The sequence below is a fragment of the Cynoglossus semilaevis genome, chromosome 10 (assembly GCF_000523025.1).
Source record: "Cynoglossus semilaevis isolate Cse_v1.0 chromosome 10, Cse_v1.0, whole genome shotgun sequence".
Taxonomy (NCBI): Eukaryota; Metazoa; Chordata; class Actinopteri; order Pleuronectiformes; family Cynoglossidae; genus Cynoglossus; species Cynoglossus semilaevis.
Window position 1 is genome coordinate 17,758,466 of NC_024316.1, and position 7,160 is coordinate 17,765,625.

Consider the following 7,160-nt stretch of genomic DNA (forward strand, 5'->3'; position numbering starts at 1 on the left):
GTAAGTCTGGCTAAAGTGTTGCTTGGTGTAACTCCCTCTCACTTGGTGGGTGGTTTAATGTTAATTACTTTATTTTGTTTTTTGTTTTTGTTTTTTAAGAGAAGAAGCCATCTGCCTAATGTTTTTTTTCTTTTTCATTTAAAGTTTGATTGGGAAATTAATGACAAAAATGTATGTATTTCAGCAAATAACTCTCAGCATAATCTTTACTTAGACAGAAAAGCCACAATTTCTGAAAAAGTAAATCATAGGTTTTATTTAAATTGTCAAAGTTATACATTTGAAACCAATGTATGTATTTCAGCAAATAACTCTCAACATAATCTTTACTTAGACAGAAAAACCACGATTTCTGAAAACGTAAATCATAGAATTTGAAACCTGTCAACAGTAGCAACCAGTAATACATCCTGCAGTATTTTCCATCTTATGAGCCAGCAGGGGGCAATATTATGTCTAAAATCCCTGGCAATGACACTGTGGACGTGAAGGGGAGAAAAAAAAACTGTAACGGTTGCGTGTTCTGTTTTATGTTGTTGTGGGCTCATCCTATTATTTGACCAATATTCTTACGCTAACAAGGTGCAAATTCCAAAGTTTATTAGTTATTTTTTAAAAATAAATTAACTAATATTTAGGCAAATAAGTTGGTAATACAGTAGAAATTCCAAGGAACATCATATTTTTTTTATTATTTGTATTTCGACGCTTCCCTCGTACTGTATTTACAACATAACTTTTGCAGGGTAAATTTTCCGAGCTTTTTGTTGTACCTGAACGCATCAGCGGTTCGCCGCCCTCGGAGAGTCTGAACGGCAGCTGCTGTAGAGTAGCAGTAGTTTCCAGAGCCGGGGCTGCCTGCGTGAGCACCGGACTTTGTTTCATTCATAGACCGGCCATAAACCCGGTTTCACCTCACCCTTACAACAATGTCCAAACACATTAGTGACGTCTTTTAATCGATGTAGCTAAAGTAGCAACACGAAAGTAAACAGAGGAGGAAGACGTGGTGCCGAGCGACAACAAAGTTTACACTCGTGTTCGGTACTTGTTGAACAGTGACGACAACAGAACTCCGGGCTGCCCCGGATACAAAGGTAAGATGTCTAAAAAGAAGCTAACTTTTTAAAATAAAGTCTTCTCTTCAGTCTGTAGTCGGTTTGTAGCGGGTTTAATTAGCGGCTACTGCTAACGCTGACTGTTTATGTCAACTTAAATGCAACATTAGCTTTGAGTTTGTTGTCCATGTAGCTTGTTGTTTCCACGCATCTGGTGCAAATATGACCTGTAATTATCCTGTACGGGGAGACAACGTCCACTTTATTCTATGTAAAGTTTCTATCAAAAAAATTATTTTTAGAAAATCTGTTTAAGAATACACTCAAAAATATGTATGTATTGTGTTATAAGTGTATGTTTTAGAAAGAAATAGTCAATTTCTCCGCAACATTTTTGGCCCACAGAGTTAGTCACGTCCAAATTTGTTACTTTAACCACATTTTTAGAGTCTGTTGATGTTTGGAGCAACTGCTGGGGTATTTTAGTAGTAACCAGGTGTCACCATGATATTTTTTAAAACAAATGTTTAACGTTCTTGAAGGTTTCAATATCATGGTGGTTTGTTATTGTTATTGTATGCTTCTGTCATTGTTCATATATATATATATTGTTCATATATGTATAGAGAGATAGTTTAAAATGTGGTTATTTTATTGAAGTTATTTTTGAAGCTATTAAATCACATACATAAAAAAGTAATTTTAAAGTATTTTAATGTCAAGTCAATGTACACAGTTACATTTTTTTTTACACGTATATGTGTGGACATTTATGTGTTAATGAACTTTCACTGTTGTGTGTTTTCAGGGTCCTGTGTGTTACCATGAAGCAGTGACGGCACACAGTCAGTCAGACAGACAGACAGTCGGACAGACAGACAGTCGGACAGTCAGACAGACAGACAGTCGGACAGACATGGCAGAGCTGGAAATCGACCAGTCCAACCTCCCACGTGTCCAAGAAGGTAAGAACTCCAGACTTTAATCATACATCCCATAGATCATGAACATTTGTGTTAACGTTACGATGGTCCACCAAAGTCAATAATGACCATATATGGTAATTGTATGTATAGTATAAGTAGAGCATGAGACTCTTAATCTCAGGGTTGTAGGTTTGAGCCCAGTGGGATTCAAGCCGCCTTGTCATGAATCGGTACCACTTGTTGACTGGTACCAGTCCGACCGTTTCTAAATAGATATATACGATGTGGGAGCTAAGATAAAAAAAAAAGTCTTCAAGCTTGAAGTGTACTTTACTAACGCTGAATATCACGGTGAGAAATGGAGTGACCTACATTAGAGGTGATTCTTGATTCAGGATTGGTGAATCTAGGTCATTTGTGATTGGCCTCTTGTGTGTGTGTGTCTGTTAGTGTGTGTGTGTGTGATTGATACCTGTGGCATTTGTTTCTTGGTTCCCGGCTATATAATGCTATATAATATAATGCTACAGTATTTATGTTGTGACTGTGTGCAACCGACACGAGACTTTTCACGTCAGTGCAGTGTAGATGATTGGTCTGTTGGACCAGCAGCAGATAAGAGGCTGGAATCAGATGGTTGTTGTTGTTGTGTTGAATTCCTGGGGTCAAAAAAGAAAGAACCGTTTTTGCTTATAATGAAACTGGAACATCTACTGTAAAACCGGAGTAAACAGGTTTGCTTTTGCCCTCGGACGATAAGAAGAAGAAAAATCATCACTGCAGTTAGATTTACTCCCTGTGCTCAAAGTTTGAATTGACCTTTCAGGCTGTTATCAACAAAACTGCATAAGCCTGTGTTTTTGGGTTGATGTCGGGGAATGTGTGAAGATGAATCAGATTTGGCAGGTCCCCATCCACAGGGGTCGCCAAAGCAGAGATTTCCATAGTGATTTGTCAAAAAAAATGTTTGTATGTAGCTATGTTCTCTTGTGTTCTACTTGTGATTAAAATCTGTGTAACAACATCTGATGCATAAAGCAGAGGAGACTTAGATCTTTCACCCAGTCGACATATGGTGGTAAATGTTATGGAGGTTTTTCAAATTCTGGATTATAACAGTTAATTTATAGAGAATTTGATTATTTAATTCAAACTAAATAACTCTTTAAAATCTGAAGTGCTGTAACTTGTTTAGTAAAGTTAGTTCTTTTATTAGCATTTATAGCATTAGCATATATTTATATTAAATTCTCAGTGTGCAGTCCCTTATTTAGCCGTCTGATCAGGTGTCCTTTCAACCCTTGTGGTGTTCGTGGTCCACAAATAGCCACATGGTACCCTAGGACAGTAGGCAACTTTGTGGTTAACCATTGCTCAGGAGGGCTAGAGGAAGACCACCCCCCCCCACACACTGAGCCATAGGCAGACCCCCTGCTCCATGCTCCATGCCAAATGCTTTAAACTATTCTCACTCTTGCGTGCAGCCATGAAAACACTGACATGTAGGAGAACGTGTCGGTGACCCGTCTGCCAGACGCTTGACTCGGTCCTCTTTGCGTCCCTGCTAATGAATAGGACAGAAATAGGTCTCTGTGTCTTCCTTTTTATGGGAAATAATTCAACACTCCACTCTTGTTTTCACACACAAAGGGTCCACTGTGGAGCTTTGTGCTTCACAGTTTTATTGAGCCGCACGCTGCGCACAAAGACAGTAAAGGCGGCTGTAAACTTTACCTCCAAAGATAAACTGAAATCAGCGGCGTGATTAAGAGTTTCGTGTGTTGTTTACTTCAAGTCCAGTTGTTGCTGTTTAGAATTTCACTTCCCTTCACGCTGCCTTCTCCAATCTGCCATTTCCTCCCCCTCTTACCCCAAACTGCTGCCAAGGTCACTTTCTTTGTTGCCCCTGCCCGTCTTATCAGTTCCTGTTTGGTCCCAGCTTTGGTCGCTCCTGATATAGTCTGATGTTCCACGGGAATGCAGCATCCAGAGGAATTCCCCCAACTCCTGCCCCCTCCACCCTCCCCCCTTGCCTCATTCCTAATCTCACTCTCACCAACTGACCCAGAGTCCCATTTTCCTGCACCTCTTTGTGTTCCCCATGAAAACAAAAAGTCCAGTTTATGAGCTGGGCTGCTTTGTCCAGTGAAATGTGCATCACAACAAGGACCAGAGAGCTCATGGTGAAAATTTGTATAAAAATCTGTTTGGTGGAGGAAGGAGCTGGAGAGAGAGAGAGCGTGAGTGTGTGGGCGGTCAGCAAGGAAATTTGTCTGAAAATAGAACTTGTCATTTTCTCCTCTTGCCTGTTCTTTTTTTTTTTTGTACGAGAGGCTACTGCTGGTCTCCATGTTGGTGTGAGACAGAAGAGAGAAAAAGATCTGCATAATCATGACTAAATCTCAGTTCTACAATGTTGGAATGGAATAAGAGTTTTTTTTTTAATTGTTTTAATTAAAAGCATGCGCAGATATTCCATTTGACTTATGCATAAGGAGGAAAAAATGTAATGAAAATATAAAGAAATGATGAAAAATTGAATGTAGCAGAAGGAAGCCGTCTAGTCCATGGTCCACGGTGTTTTGACTGGGAGGTCATAGAGGTCGTGGTTTCCTGCTTCAGTGTTAACGTCGCCCTCTCCACGTCTAACTGAGAGCACGACCGTTGTACAACATACCACGCTACGCATGTTGTAGAAGTCGACGGCCGGTTGTATTTTAAGACCAGGGCTGTCGAAGTTGAAGAGATAATGACAAGTCAACGCAAATTACCCATAACACCACTGTTGTTGTGCTTCCTGGGATGTGAGTCTGTGTCACAGCAGTAACAGAGCAAACATGGTGAAAGATAAAAGGTTCATTCAAATAGCAGTTTTATATTTAAACATCTGCTGGATTCAAGTCTTGATGTTTAATATTAATCTGAACTGAGTGACCAGCTCAGATGTGATGGGTTAATCAGACGTAGAAAAGAAGTGCTCTTTTATTGTGTACTATACGGCTTAATGGTTTTATTAAATATGTCAAAGGGTTAATTTTTTTTAAACTCACATGGATGTTGAGATGGTATTTTAAGTTAAGTTTTAAGTTTAAAATAATGAAATTTTTTTTTACCATGTGTAATTTGCACCACTGGATCAGTGGTGGATTATTGGACGAACAGCACGGGTCATTTTACCCATCTTAACTGCAAAAATAATTACTTGTAAATTATCCCCTTGTACGATAAACAATTATAACATATATAATTATAACAATTACGGTATACAATATTTTGGTATGCAATTCATCCGAGATTATTCAAGAGAATATTCTGGAAAATATTTTTGTTGTTTTGTTTTGTAGCAGTTAAAATAAACAAACATTTCCATGAAGCAAACATAGTTCTAACCCTCAGGTTTGTAACAATATAAATAAATAAATAAATAAAATCCCTAAAATACATTTATTAACAAAAACAAAGTTGAAAGTTTCAAATAAGTTGCAGTTAACTGTGAGTAAATTTTGGACGAATCAAATATTCAACACTCTGCTGTAGACAGACACTCCTCCCTCAGTGCACTTTGACTTCTGGTACTTGTTGTCTGTCTGATCTGTGGTTTACTGTAGTATCCTCTCAGTAAACAGACACTCGGGCCTTTTTGATGTTCTTTTTTTTTTAAAGAAGCTTTTACTGGTTTACACTGGTTTACACTGGTTTACTTACTGGTTTTCTAAAGGATTATGGGAGAGAGAAAAAAAAGAAAGGAACGACTGTAGAACAGCCTGGGATTCTCACCATGAACACACGGTGTTTCTCTCCTCACACTGAAAACCTGTTTGTCAGTCCAAATAACACACTCTCGTTGTACCTCCCCGACAACTGTAACGTGACCATAGTTTGAAGGATTTGGAAAAACGAGTTAAGCCACAATGCGGTCACACCCACGTGTGCGTGTTAACACAGATGCTGCCGCTGAAAACAAGGGTTCTTTAGTTTTTATTTGTTTTTTTCTTCACTGATTTGAAGTCAGCTGTAAATTTGTCCTTTTGGATTAAAAACCAAACGTTTGTCTTAATCCGTCCTCATCGACAGACTGGTTAGAAATCCTTTCAGTGGATGGTGATTTCTTAAGCAGTGCGACAGGTGTAATTGTTAATGCCCGTCTGTCTGCTCTGGTGCAGTTTAAATCTGACTGTCGACCTGCTGGTAAACACAGCCCATTGGTGTCTTAGTGCTGACCATGTGATCTCCATGACCTCTGACCTCAAGAGTCAAATTTGACTATATAGTTTATATCAATATATGTCCACTTAACCAAGAAATATATTGATAAAACCACCAGTTTGTCTATTTCTAGCAGTTTTTTTGTTCTCTCTGAATGTTTGTATATTTATACAAATATACTATATATATTATAAATCAAAATTAAATTGATATACTTGCATATATTTTTCACTTCTCTCTGTACATTTATATATTTTTCACTTCTCTGTATATTTATATATTTTCACTTCTCTCTGTATGTGTATATATTTTTCACTTCTCTTTATATTCATATATTTTCACTTCTCTCTGTATGTTTATATATTTTTCACTTCTCTCTGTACAATTACTATATATCGGTATATCGATATTGGACATGAAAAATTTGCGCCGTTCCTAGTTGATATCAACTTTCTAGTGATCAAAGTTTCAAATTCTCAACAAATGAAAAAATATATATGTACATTTATTTCATTTATTTATTTATTAGCCCAGTCTCCTGCCTCCTCTGATTTCCCTGGAAAGTTTTAGGCAGGATCCCTGGGTTCCATTTTTTTTTTTTTTTTTTTTCAGATAGGGAAGTGGAGGACAGCTGCAGTACTGCACTGCTGCTGTCACTCTGTGTTTGTGATGTGTTGACGAACTCTTGACATTCTTTAAACACACAGGGCCCTCCAGGCTGAAGTGGCTCCTCTAAGACTACTGTAGAAAAACTGGGTTTGTTTACTGTGTCAACCAGCAGTGGTCAAACTGCTGGAGCCGCTGTGGAGACCAGAATATCTACTGAATGTCTTTGTGTCAACCACAACTATGAAACAGAGTCCTTTGTATATGAGCGTTAATTTTTAATTTTTTTATTTTTTTAATAAGAATTTGTGCGTAGTGTCGTGAAACCACAGCGGTGCTAAATTAAAAACAGCAATGTGTGACA